Below are 13,937 nucleotides of genomic sequence, written 5' to 3' on the forward strand. Positions count from 1 at the left end.
AACTTAGGTGTAAGTGGATCTTTATTTATTTTTTTTAGGTGCTTCATTTATATTTACTAATTTAGTCCTTCTGTACTATTCTTACCAATTCTCATTTTACAGATGAGGAAACCTCATCACAGGTGAGTCAGAGAGGCTTTCAGAGGTCACAGAACTAGTAAACCCAGGATCTAGCTCAACGGTCTTGGCTGCATGGTCCCATGCCATGTCCCTCCAGCTGATGTGTGTGTGTGTGTGTGTGTGTGTGTGTGGGTGTGGGTGTATGTGTGTGTGTGTGTGGGGTGTATGTGTGTGTGTGTGGGGGGGTGTTTGTGTGTGTGTGTGTTTGTGCATGCTCCGTTATGTCTCTTTGTGACCCCATGGAATGTAGCCCACCAGGCTCCTCTGTCCATGGGATTTCCCAGGCAAGAATACTGGAGTGGGTTGGCATTTCCTTCTCCAGAGGTAAGTGGGCTTTTAAAGAAAGATAAAAACCCCATAAGATTCCAAGAAAAACTGGAAATTTAATTTTCGAAAGGAAAGGAGCCAGGGTGGTACCAAAAAGTCAGACATGCCTGAGCGACTGAACAATAACAATAGGGTAGTACCAGGGATCCGGAACAATGAGAATTTATGAGACTTTTGGCTGGTGATTATTTTTTTCTTTCAACTAATGATTATTGAGCACATGTTGTATGCTAGAACGGTGGCAGACACCAGGCATGTAGCAGTGAACAAGACTGTCACAATCTCTGCCTCATGCTACTTTCAGCCTAGTTCCTAAGCGTTAATGTAATGGGCCTTTTCACCTTCATTCTCCCTCAGTTCACGTTTCTTAGTTCATGTTCTTGAGGGAGACTCTAACTGGCTTTAGGCAGCATTATAGTTGATTGGATCCTTCTGATCAGACATCTGGGGCCACCTCTGACCAGGTTGCAGAGGGTGGGAAAGCAGAAACTCTTCTCTGAAGAGGGTCAAGGGCTGGTTAGGCACTCAAATGTGCCTCTTGTAAAAAAAAAATTATCCCTTATTCTACATTATTTCCAAATACATTGCTTATGATTCATTTTCTATCCTTTAAGGCATCTGATTTCAAAGATGACTCTAATAAAGAAAAAGCCATTTCACATTATGATGGGAACATCTTAGGCGGCTGGGAGAAGCCGGCACAATTACTGCTCTAATTGGAAAGTTCTGCCCGAGCAATTAGCTCAGAGTTGGGACCTTGGAGAGCATCAAATTTTTTTGACCTGTTTTCCAGAGGAAAAAACTGAGGCCTGAAGTAGGGAAATCATTTGGTTAAGATCAAGGATCTGTGAGCATAGAGGTATTAGGAATGGAACTCAGAAGGGTGCTGTTGTTGAGATGTTTGATGGTCTCTCTTTTCATCTACCCTCACCCATTCCTCCTCTTTTTCTTTCCTTTCAGATTTTTGTGTTTGTGTGTGTGTGGCTGCACTTACCTGGCATTGAGATCTTAGTTCCCCAACTGAACCCATATCCCCTGCAGTGGAAGGATGGAGTCTTAACCACTGGACCGCCAGGGAAGTCCCCATTAAACACACTTTGATTACTTTTCTTAAATAGGTTAAGTGCACAGATGGTTTAAAAGGCGGCACACAGAGGAATTCCCTGGTGGCCCAGTGGTTAAGAATCTGGCTTCCAATGCAAGGGATAGAAGTTTGATGCCAGGTACTGTAACTAAGACCCAATATAGCTGAATGCTGCTGCTGCTGCTAAGTCGCTTCAGTCGTGTCCGACTCTGCGACCCCATAGACGGCAGCCCACCAGGCTCCCCCATCCCTGGGATTCTCCAGGCAAGAACACTGGAGTGGGTTGCCATTTCCTTCTCCAGTGCATGAAAGTGAAAAGTGAAAGTGAAGTCACTCAGTCGAGTCCGATTCTTAGCGACCCCATGGACTGCAGCCTACCAGGCTCCTCCATCCATGGGATTTTCCAGGCAAGAGGACTGGAGTGGGGTGCCATTGCCTTCTCTGATATAGCCAAATAACTAAATGCTAGAATAAAATAAAAGATAAAACAGTACACAAAAGTATAAGGAGGAAAGTAAATTGTTCCTCCTTTCTAGTTCCTATCCTTAGAGGTCACCACTGTTTCTAGTATATCATTCCAGAAATAGTTCATATATTCTAACTATAAGTGTGTTTTTATTTTTGCCTTGCTTTTTTACCCTATCTTGAAAAGTTTTGTGTGTATAAATATATATATTTAATAGCTATATTATATTTTATTTATTTAGATATATTTTATAAGATATATAAATTTTTATAAAATATATTTAAATATTTATTTTATATATTTAAATATATTTTATATGTAATATATATTAAATATGTTAATTTACATATTTAACATCCTGGAGATCAGTAAGGCATAAATGTACAAGCAGAAGCAGGAAATCAGAGTCAGAAGAGATTAGGAGAAATAGAAATCTCTATTGATCATGAAGGGGGGTGGAGGTGGGAGTTAATGCTGGATTTCCCATTATGTGGAGATGACATCTGAATTATTTTACTCAAGTTACAAAGGGGCATGGTCCCTGGTAAGCAATAGGATTTAGAAGAGGACCTCCACGGGGTAGCACTTAGGTTTCTCAGGCACTTTCCCTGTTCCTTTAGACCTTCCTATTTGATCTCTGTCCTGAATAGGTGGCTAAGCTGGTTATAGCCTCTGAAGATACTATTGAGCATCAGAGTTGGTACAGCTGATATTGATGGAGGAGATTGCTCTTTTACCCTTGGTCAATATTTGGAGCCCAGGCAGTTCATCACCAAGCCCTCCTGCGTCCACCTACGCATTCAATTAGTCCTCTGCCATGACCTGAGATTATGTACGTATGTATTATTGCTCAGTCGTGTCTGACTCTTTGCGACCCCATGGACTGTAGCCCACCAGGCTCTTCTGTCCATGGAATTCTCCAGGCAAGAATACTGGAGTGGGTATTCCCTTCTCTAGGGGATCTTCCTGACCCAGGGACTGAACTCAGGTCTCCTGCATTAACACAGATTCTTTACCGTCTGAGCCGCCAAGGAAGCCCCTAGATGCCTTTATACTTTTCCCTTGGAATAAAGCAAATGACTGCCCACTTCCAGCACTGATTCTCCTGGTCTGTTCTCCAAGGAGCAGGCAGAGCCACCCTCCAAAAATGCAAACCTTGATCAGGTCACGCCTGCTTCAAGGCCGCCCCAGTGCCCTCAGGTTAAAATTCAACCTACTCACCAAATCCTGTTAGATCTGGACCCTGGCTACCTCTCGGCCTTACCCTCCACCCCCTCCCTGCCTTCCTGCCTTTTTGCCTAGCTCTCTAATGAGTGACCCTTATCTGGAACTTAGTGTGGGCATGACTGCCTGTATTAATTTCCTCTTACTGCTGTAACAAATTACTGCAAACTTAATGTTTTAAAACAAGAAAAATGTATTCACTTACATTTCTGGAGGCCAGAAGTCCAAACTGAGTCTTAATGAGCGAAAATCAAGGTGTCAGCAGAACTGATTCCTTTCGGTGGCTCCAGGGGGAGAATCTGTTCTTTGCCTTTTCCTCTCCGAGTGTCCTTTCTCAGCTTCCTGGACTTGTGGATCCTTCCTTCCTCTTCAAAGAGCATCACTCCAATGCACCAGTCATCACATTTTGGTTCCCTTTTCTGCAGTCAAATCTTCCTCTGTCTCCCTTTTATAAGAACATTGCTGATTACATTTGGATAATCCAGGGTAACTGCTGCATCTCAAGGTCCTTAACTTAATTACATCCACAAAGTCCCTTTTGCTAAGTACTGAGTTTTGGGGTCGGGTAGAACTTGGATAGGTAACATGGTCCTTGGCACAAAGTGATCATTCAATAAAGAATTGTTAAGTGAATGAAAGGCAGTTGGACTCAAGATGAGGACACAGGGAGTTGGATATCTTTGGGGGTCATTATCCAGCCCACCACCATACCTTCTTGAATCCCAGGATACAGTAAATGTATTAAACCTTCCCCTGGTTCCCACAGGATGCTATACTTTTCCAGCATCTGTTACATGCATATAATGATCTGTGAGGCAAGGACTGGTTATACACTCACCAATTCTCTTACCTCCTCTGAGAGCATAGGGAGACTACATTTCCCAGCCTCCTCTGTGCTTAAGTTGGGACCACGGGATCGAGTTCAGCTAACAGAATGGTGGGAATGATGTGTGCCCCATTCAGGCATGGCCGTAAGTTGCCTCCCTCAATCCTTCTGCTCTTTCATCCACATGCATGGCTCCACATGGTATCCACATGGGTTAGGGTAAATGATTTCAGGATGGTGAAGCTACATGATGGGAGGAACTGGGATTCCTAAGTCATCATTACTGCAGATCTTGGGCTTGTGTTTTATAGCAGATGTCCTATCCTGACTAATAAATTTGCTCTCTTGTTTCTTTTCTTTACCAAAATATAGGCTGTATCTTATTTCCTCTTGTACCCCCCTGCCCCTAGCACAGTGCTTGGCACAAAATGATCCTTCAATAAAGGATTGTTAAGTGAATGAGAGGCAGCTGGATTCAAGATGAGGACACAGAGGGTTAGGTGATACTAGGGGGAAGTGTAATTGTCACTGTGAGAAATGAGGTCTGAACTGAAGCCATGACAATGGGGGTGAAAGGAGAGGAAGGACTGACAGAATGTGGTGATTAACAGGACATGGGAGTTGAAATAAAGGATGGCATCAAAGACCTTTCACTTTACCAGTATGGACATGTGACTGGACATTAATGCACTGAAATTTCAAATGTCCAAGTTCAGTTCAGTCTTTCAGTTGTGTCGAATCTTTGCAACCCCGTGGACCGAAGCACGCCAGGCTTCCCTGTCTATCACCAACTCCCAGAGCTTGCTCACACTCATGTCCATTGAGTCAGTGATGCCATCCAACCATCTCATCCTCTGTCGCCCCCTTCTCCTTCTACCTTCAATCTTTCCCAGCATCAGGGTCTTTTCCAATGAGTCAGTTCTTCACAGCAGGTGGCCAAAGTATTGGAGCTTCAGCTTCAGCATCAGTCCTTCCAATGAGCATTCAGGGTTGATTTCCTTTAGGATTGACTGGTTTGATCTCCTTGCAGTCCAAGTGACTCTCAAGTCTTCTCCAACACCACTGTTCAAAAACATCAATTCTTTGGCTTTGAATATGTAGGTGAAAACACAGCTCTATGTGACTGTTGCTTCTTAGTGTATATGTGTGTGTATTAGTCACCTAGTTGTGTCTGACTCTTTGTGACCCCATGGACTATAGCCCACCAGACTCCTCTGTCCATGGGATTCTCCAGGCAAGAATACTGGAGTGGATTGCCATTTCCTTCTCCAGAGGATCTTCCTGACCCAGGGATTGAACCAGGGTCAGATTCTTTACCATCTGAGATATAGGGAAGTCCTTTCTGTTACTTCTTTGTGTATATAAGTTTCTCCTTGAATATTGTCAGCTGGGCAAACTTGGTGATATGGAGGTTTTGTTTGTTGGTTTTGGCTGTGCCACTTGGCAAGTGAGATCTTAGGTCCCTGAGCAAGGGAAGAAATTGTGCCTCCTTCAGTGGAAGAATGGAGTTTTAACTGCTGCCGGACCACCAGGAAATCCCTAGATATGGAGCTTTTTATTCTACTGTGGTTGGTAGTAATGGGATTTGAGATAAGCAGTGGTCTGAATGTTTGTATCCCCAACATATCCATAGGTTGAGATTAAAACGCTCAATGTGATGTATTAGAATGTGGGATCTGTGGGAAGTGCTTAGGTCACAAGCCTGAAACCCTCACAATGGGAATGTAGTTCTTATAAATAAGACCCCACAGGGATACCCTCCCTCTTCTACCACATTGTGAGGATACAATGGAAAGGTGCTGGCTATGAACAAGAGGACTCTCATCAGAATGTGACCATGCTCCTGCCTTGATCTTGGACTCCCCAGCCTCCAGACTATGAGAAATAACTTTCTCTTGTCTATAAACCATCCAATCTATGGTATTTCATTATAGCAGCCCAAACAGGGGCTTTCTCTGGTGGCTCAGTGGGAAAGAACCCACCTGCCAATGACATAAGAGGCCCCCGTTCAATCCCTGGGATGGGAAGATTCCCCGGAGAAGGAAATGGCAACCCACTCCAGTGTTCTTGCCTGGGAAATCCCATGGGCGGAGGAGCCTGGTGGGCTACAGTCCACGGGGTTGCAAAGAGTCGGACACGACTTAGTGGCCAAACAATAACAACAAAGCCCAAACAGACCAAGAGAGCTGATACAAAAAAATGGCTGCCATCATTCACACATCCTTGTGAGCAGGTTCCTCTTCAATGTGACTTTTTGCAGCTTTTCCCATCAAGAGAAGAAGTCTATTTCTCTAATTCCATGAAGAGGGACTGGTTTTATGGCTTGCTTTGAGCTAACAGAATGTGGCAGAAGTGATGGTGCGATTTTTCCAACCTGGGTCTTGACTGGGCTTTCATGCTTTCTCTCAGATTCCAGGAAGCCTGCCCAGACACCATGTGAAATACCCTAGGCTAGCCTGATGGTGTATAATGAACCTCATGGGGTAGAGTGGAGCTGACCCAGCTGAAGGCTGTCCCAGACCAACCAGCACCCCGGTGACCTGGCAGTTAGCAGCAAATCCGTGAGTGAGCCCAGCCAAGACCAGAAGAATCATCCAGTTGAAGCCAACCTAAAAGTTTCCAGTGCAGAGAACTATCAGCTAAACAAACATTACTTGTTTCAAGCCACTGTTTTGGGATAATTTGTTACATGTCAAAAACTGATACAGTCTCATTTATAGGCATTTATCTGAGCAGAGACATATGGGCCTGGGGAGTATACAGTTGGGGCATTATCATCTAGTCTAAGTTGATTCCTAGGGATAAACCTAGTTATTTTAATATAGCTAGCAGGAAAATTCATGACCCCCCAAACCTATTTTGGTTTCACAGTATAGTTGGAGGGACTTCAATTATTCAGATACTTGCTTCAACCTACCACTTTACTTGTAAATGGAAGCTACTGTGATGTTTTAAAATTAGTCCCAGACTCTGGGATTTCATCTATAGTAAAATAGCTAAAAATTGGGAAGGGTAGGTTTGCCAATTTTCCTCTGGTAGGAAATATTTTTTAAAATAACACACACATACACAGTAAATGGGCTTCCCTTGTGGCTCAGACAGTAACGAATCTGCTTGCAATGCAGGAGACCCAGAAGATCCCTTGGAGAAGGGAATGGCAACCCACTCCAGTATTCTTGCCTGAAGAATTCCATGGACAGAGGAGCCTGGCGGCCTACAGTCCATGGAGTGGCGAAGAGTCAGATACAACTGAGTAACAATTTCACTTTCACACACTAAAGGGAAACGAATGTGGAGTAAGTCCAACATACTTTAGAAAGCAAATTGTAATAAAAAAATAATATATAACAATTAAAATGTGTATTTTTTTGAACACTTGTTTCATCAGTCTTACTTGTTCTCAGTTTTCTAAATGGCCCAGTGAAAACCTGAACACATGTTGGTATTATTCTTCAGACTAGCTTTGGAGAATTACTCCCCATCCCCCTATTTTCTGGTTGCATTGCTAGGCATGCAGGATCTTAGTGCCCTGATCAGGGATCGAACCCATCCCTGCAGTGGAAGGGTGGCATTTTAACTACTGGATCACCAGGGAAGTCCTGAGAACTACTTTTAAAGAGCATCTACCAAATTTTTCCTGCTACATTTCTGAGAATGCTTAGGTACATTTAACTTAAATTAACATTCTCAAATGTCACCACCTCTGGGAAGTCCTCTTTATCTGTGTTGGTGGAGCTAAACATCCTCTTTAAAGTTTCTGTAAGTTTGACCTCTGAGAAATGGAGCATTTCCTGCCATATCAATAACCAAAGGATGTCACAGTCATCAAGAATTGCAGCCACCATGGATGGTGAGTGGGTAAGCCCTGAAGGAACTCAGCAAGGAAAGAATACCTGCCATCTAGCAGCCATCAGATGGCAGCCACTCCCTACAGTGAGCCCTGAGGAACTCAGGATGTGGAAACACAGGAAACTGGCCTATCAAAGGAACGATTTCAGTGAGCCAGACTCTTGCATCTTCCCATACATAGAAAAGCGCTAAATTTCTTAACTTGGGATACCTGGTTTCAATTTACAATAATCTTTTAAGATTTAGACTACCTGCCTTTTTTGCAAAACTTTACTATATAACCTACACCTACCGCTCCCCCGACTCCCCTCGCCCAGGGTTACTTGAGATGTTGCCTCCTGGGCTTGAAATCCTAAATTCCCATCAAATAAAACATAATTCTCAACTTTCAGGTTGTGAATATTTCTTTAAGTCAACACCTCTGTTTCTGCTGGAGTTGCATTACCTATATACAGGACTGGTTATGTAATCGGTGGGACCCTGTGTTCAAAAATCACTTGGAATTTCAAGAAGGCAAATGCGGAGCATTAAACACGCATTATGCAGAGCATTTAATGCAGAGCATTAAAGCACAGAGCCTTCCCTAAGCATGGAGGCTTGTTGTAGGGCTGCACAGACGTCATGCCCAGGGTGCCCTGCCTCTATATTCTCTCGATCTGCAGATGTTGAGATCCTGGAAAGCAAGACTCTTGTCTCAGTCATCTGTCTCCTCAGTTCCGGGTGTAGTGCCTGACACAGTGTGGACTTAAGAGATGTACTGTAATAAGTGATGGTTTCACTGCTAAGTGTGAAACTGAATAAAGGAAACCTCTTTTAAAATGGAGTCAGGAGGCCAGAAGGGGAAACTCTCAGGCACTACCACTTCATTAAACCACAGACCCCAACAGGAAGAGACATACCTTGCATTTCCGGAGGAGGAAGGTATCTCTCTTCCCTACCACCTCAGCCTGAAGAAGATTTTCCCCCGCCCAGCAACAGGCCCAGCCAATGAGAACTGTCCAAACTCAGCCAATAGGAAGCCAGCACCACCCTGGACTCTCTGGATCCTCCGTGGGGACTTTTGCTACATGCAATGTGGTGCTACCGGTAAAGAACCCACCTGCCAATGTAGGAGACGTAAGACACGCAGGTCGATCCCTGGGTGAGGAAGATCCCCTGAAGGAGGAAATAGCAACCTACTCTAGTATTCTTGCCTGGAGACTTCCATGCACAGAGGGACATGGCAGATTGCTTTGTCTGCTGGACTTACATAGAACGTTTGCTTATCCCACATTGCAACTCTCTGATATTCACAAATTAACCCATTTTGCTGATAAAATAAGTGGCAGTGTTATTTTCAAGGCCAACATCAGGTTCCATTCACTGTACTTTTATCACTCTACACAAAGCATGGAGTGTCTGTTACAGGTCTGAGGAGAGGCACTGTTCTTATCCCCATTTATAGGTGAGGAAACTGAGGCTTAGAGAGCCTAAGTGATTTGAGATCATCAACCTCATTTGAGAAACTGCTGGGATTTAAACATAAGTAAGATTCAGTGGGTTTTTTTTTTTTTGCCCCCAGGGGATGTTTTGTAAACAGTTTTTGGTTGTCATGCTGGGAGGTGGGCTCCCTGTGGCTCAGATGATAAAGAATCTGCCTGCAATGCAGGCAGCCTGGGTTCAGTCCTTGTGTTGGGAAGATCTCCTGGTGAAGGGAATGGCAAGCCACTTCAGTCTTCTTGCCTGGAGAATTCTGTGGACAGAGGAGCCTGGCGGGCTTTATAGTCCATGGGGTCCTGAAGAGTTGTACACAACTGAGGGACTAACACTTTCACTTCTCAACTGGGAGGTACTTTTGACATCCAGTGGGTAGAATCCAGGGATGCTGCTGAACATCCTGCTGCTGCTGCTGCTAAGTCACTTCAGTCGTGTCCGACTCTGTGTGACCCCAGGGACGGCAGCCCACCAGGCTCCGCCGTCCCTGGGATTCTCCAGGCAAGAACACTGGAGTGGGTTGCCATTGCCTTCTCCAATGCATGAAAGTGAAAAGTGAAAGTGAAGTCGCTCAGTCGTGTCCGACTCTTTGCGACCCCATGGACTGCAGCCTACCAGGCTCCTCCATCCATGGGATTTTCCAGGCAAGAGTACTGGAGTGGGGTGCCATTGCCTTCTCTGGCTAAACATCCTACAGAGAGTTAATTAACCATTCCAGTCATCAGTGCTGAAGCTGAGAAACTCTGTCCTTATACCAAAGGCCAAGTTTCCTCAATTCTGGTTTTCAGTACCAGCCACTTCATATTCTTTTCTTTATTTATATTTTATTAATAAAATTTTTTATTATATTTATTACTTTTCTTAAATTGACTTTAAATTGATATACTTGAAAGAACTACAACTTAAACATTGAAGCCATATGTTTGATGTGACATCATTTTTTCCCCTGATATACACTGAAATAATCATGTCAATGAAAAGATGTTGCCTTCATATCAGTAAACAAAGGATGTTGCCACCATCAAGCCACTATAGCTGCCCACTGTCAAACTTTTAGCCATGGCATTCACCTTCAAGGGTGCACCCAGAGGGCATTCAGGATTCAGAAAAGCAGGATACAGGCCCCAGACAGTTGAAGTGCACATCAAATGAATGATTTTGGTGAGCCCAGACTGTTGCCAAAATCTTGGCTCCCTGTCCACTGATGCCAAATAGAAATACAGAGACAGAGTTTGGAGGAAATAGAAAAGAGTAGCTTTATTACCTTTGCTGGATGAAAGGGAAACACAGCGGGCTAGTGCCTCAAGAACTGTGCTCCCTCTTTCTCGGGAATAGGGAGAGGTTATATATCCTTTTGAAGTCTTGCATTTTTTTTTCTTGCAAAGTTTCAAAACGGCTACAGTTGGCATTAGACACAAGCATTAGGCTGTGGCATTAGACCTACAGCCGGGTCTTGTGTCCCTGAAGTTATCAGCCCATGACCTGCATGTAGGGGAAAGGTATGACAGGTGCAGGGCATCATCTATATGGAGAAAGAGGGTAATTAGGTTTGCGAAGGACAAATCCAGCTACAAGTGTTTGTTTGTTTGTAGTAACAGCTAAAGAATAACCGAGATTGTTTAACTCTTGTAGGCCGGTTTGACTAGTATGTACCAAAGGCTGTTCACCAATTTCTGTTTTTGCAGCATCAAATGCCCCTCTGTTAGTTAGTCCCTCCATATCAACGGAGGAAAGGAAACAGGTATCATTCCTGTCTGGCTGAAGACTAAAACTTCAGTTTTGCTCCATTTGACAAACATCAGCTGCCTGGCCCAGGGGCCCATTTATCTCCTACATCAAGAGTCTTGTGTTTTCCCAGACACAGAAAAGCACTAAATTCATTAACTTGAGATATCTGATTTTCTTTAATTAACGGTAATTTTTTTATGTTCTGATTGTTGCAGAAGCCAATAATTGAAAAACCAAAGCACCACACTTGGAGAGTTGGAGAACTCAGGTTTATTACGCCGGCGGGCCCAGAGGAGTTAACACTCCAAGCTCTGAGCCCTGAACAAAGAGATTACAGAGTTTTTATAGACAGACTATAGTGGGCAACACTAGCTGTTATAGGCTGGTTTAAACTAAGGGGTTTCACGTGCTTGTGGGAATAGCAGTCAAGATGGGGAGGAGGATGCCTGACTTCTACGTGGACAGGCATGATTAAGCAGGACTGCAGGGGCTGGGCAGCTGGAAAGAGCAGGACAAAGGTGAGTCAGATAAGCTCCAGTTCCTAGTATTCTAAGTCCCCACTTTCTGAAACTACATGACCTACGTGATACAGACTTTTCAAGCAGCAAGCTGAGTTACAGAGACAGAAGGAGCAGGAGGTTATGTAAAATTTTAACTTTTCCTCTTCACGATAACCTGGCCTTTGTTGCAAAACTCCCGTATATCCACCTTCCCTCCTCACCTCTTCAGAGCAGTCCCTCAGAGTGAGCTGAGAGTCCTGTCTTCCTGTCTTCCTGACTTGAAGTCCTTAGAATGTCCGCCAAATAAAATGTAATCCTCAACTTTTTAGGTTGTGCATTTTTTTTTCCAGCCAACAAATATAAAACTATAAAAAAAAATCTTTGTTGGGGGGACTTCCCTAGTGGTCCAGGGTTTAAGACTCCATGCTTCCACTGTAGGGAGCACGGGTTGACGCCTAGTAGCAGAACTAAGATCCCACGTGCCCCATTGTGCATTCAAAAAATAAAAATAAGTAAATAAAAGTATGCTAAAGTCACTTAAAAAATTCAAAAAAACCTTGGTTGGAGTACCGCCAAAAATCATCTCACACACTACCTCCAGTCTGAGAGAACTGTATAGCAGACCCACTTTTCTTCTTCTAATAAAACTTCTTATCTTTTCAGAACAAGAGAATAAAATATATCATTTCAGTATTTTACTTGAAACTGGCAGGGTGTTAGCAACACTTTGGCTTCTGTTGGAGAAGGTCATAAAGAGCATGTGACCTGAGAGCTAGACCTGGGCAATGAGAGGCTGCTGACTCTCCTTGGCCCTTGAAATATACACTCCAGCCACTTTTCCCACACTAGAAGCTGTTCCAAGGATGCAAAAGTCTAAATAAACAGTTAAGACTGGCAGACGAGTGCAGATCTATTCCTCTTGGAGCCACTCAAGACAAACTCATCTATAAATTCCCATGTTTATTAATCTTGCTAATCTGAAGTGGCTGCCTCTGTCTCCCGTCTTCTTTCTCCGGAGAGGGGCCAGTTTGGAATTTCACCTGGGAAGCTCCCTACGGATTTAAACCAACAGCTTCTGTTTCAATGCTTTATTTTTCTTTCTTTCTTTCTCAAGGCTAACAGTTGCTTAGAGACTACTTTGAAACCCCAAGGCACCGGATGAGGACAATTAACAAAGAACTCCTGGGAGTGAGGACCACTGCACAAATCTTCTGATTTGCTGAGCTGCTTCTGGACGTGGGTTACAAGTCCTGGTAAGCAAGCATCCTTCATTACAAGTCCTGGTAAGTGAACATCCTTCCTTACAATGCTACCTCCACTAATTGTTGGAGGGGGGTGGGGCACAATTGCATTCTCAATACTGCAGCCTGACAGCAGTAAGGCTGGAGCAAATGAGATTCTTCTTCAGATATTAAAAGCCCCTGTGTTGTAAATAATAATTTCATCATCTCTTTCACAGAAAGCACTTTCATTAAGAGCTACATTTTAATTTCGACACATTTGCATGAATTCATTTGGGTAGTGGTAGGGGGTGGTGTTTAATAACAATTTTTCATCTTCCATGAACTTGCCAGGTGTTTCAATTAGGAAGTTTATAAACGCACCCCACCCCTCATCCCAAGAAGCCCTGAAAGAAATATCTTCTCAATCACATGTTCCAAATGGGGGCATGTTCCCAATAATCACACATCTGGTAGGAAGTAGTGAATCTATTTCCTGAGTTGACATACGCAGAGGAAATCGACTTTTTTCCCTCTGAGGAGTAAAATGAAGATGATTCCCCTCTCCTTGGAGTATTTTTCCAAATCTTAGGAAATAGGCTTTGGCAGTATTCCAGCGGACACTGACAGCCACGGCCGGTGGGAGCAGGAAGGGAATTTGGTTGGGGCAAAGCTTCCAGGGCTTCAGGTTTGGAATCTGGCAAATAAGCCACACAGAGTGGATTAGGTCTGCTTCTTCCCAAAGCCATTCCCTGCACTCTCTTTGTCACAAACAGGGGGCAGTCTCTGTTAATTAAAGCCGGCAGCAGCCTCCAGAGCCTGTCTCCTCTGAGGATCGGACTCAAATGTCCTGGTGACAGGCAATATTTTGCAGAGATTGGAGGCTGCTTCTGAAATGGACTTTTCAGTCTAGATTTTGTCTCTTTTTGCTAAGCTTTTTCTTAAAAAAAAAAAAAAATCAAATTTAGGAATGCCTTCAAACCTCTTTCGCAGGAAGGTGTCTGTGATCCAGCTTTCTGTCGGGGTCTTGCCCTCAGCCCTGATGTTTGCTGGGAAGTGTCACATGGGGTGCAGTGGGGTAGGATGGCAGGAGACCTGGGATTAGGGGCCTGGCGCTCTG

Source organism: Dama dama, chromosome 10, assembly GCF_033118175.1.
Source record: "Dama dama isolate Ldn47 chromosome 10, ASM3311817v1, whole genome shotgun sequence".
Taxonomy (NCBI): Eukaryota; Metazoa; Chordata; class Mammalia; order Artiodactyla; family Cervidae; genus Dama; species Dama dama.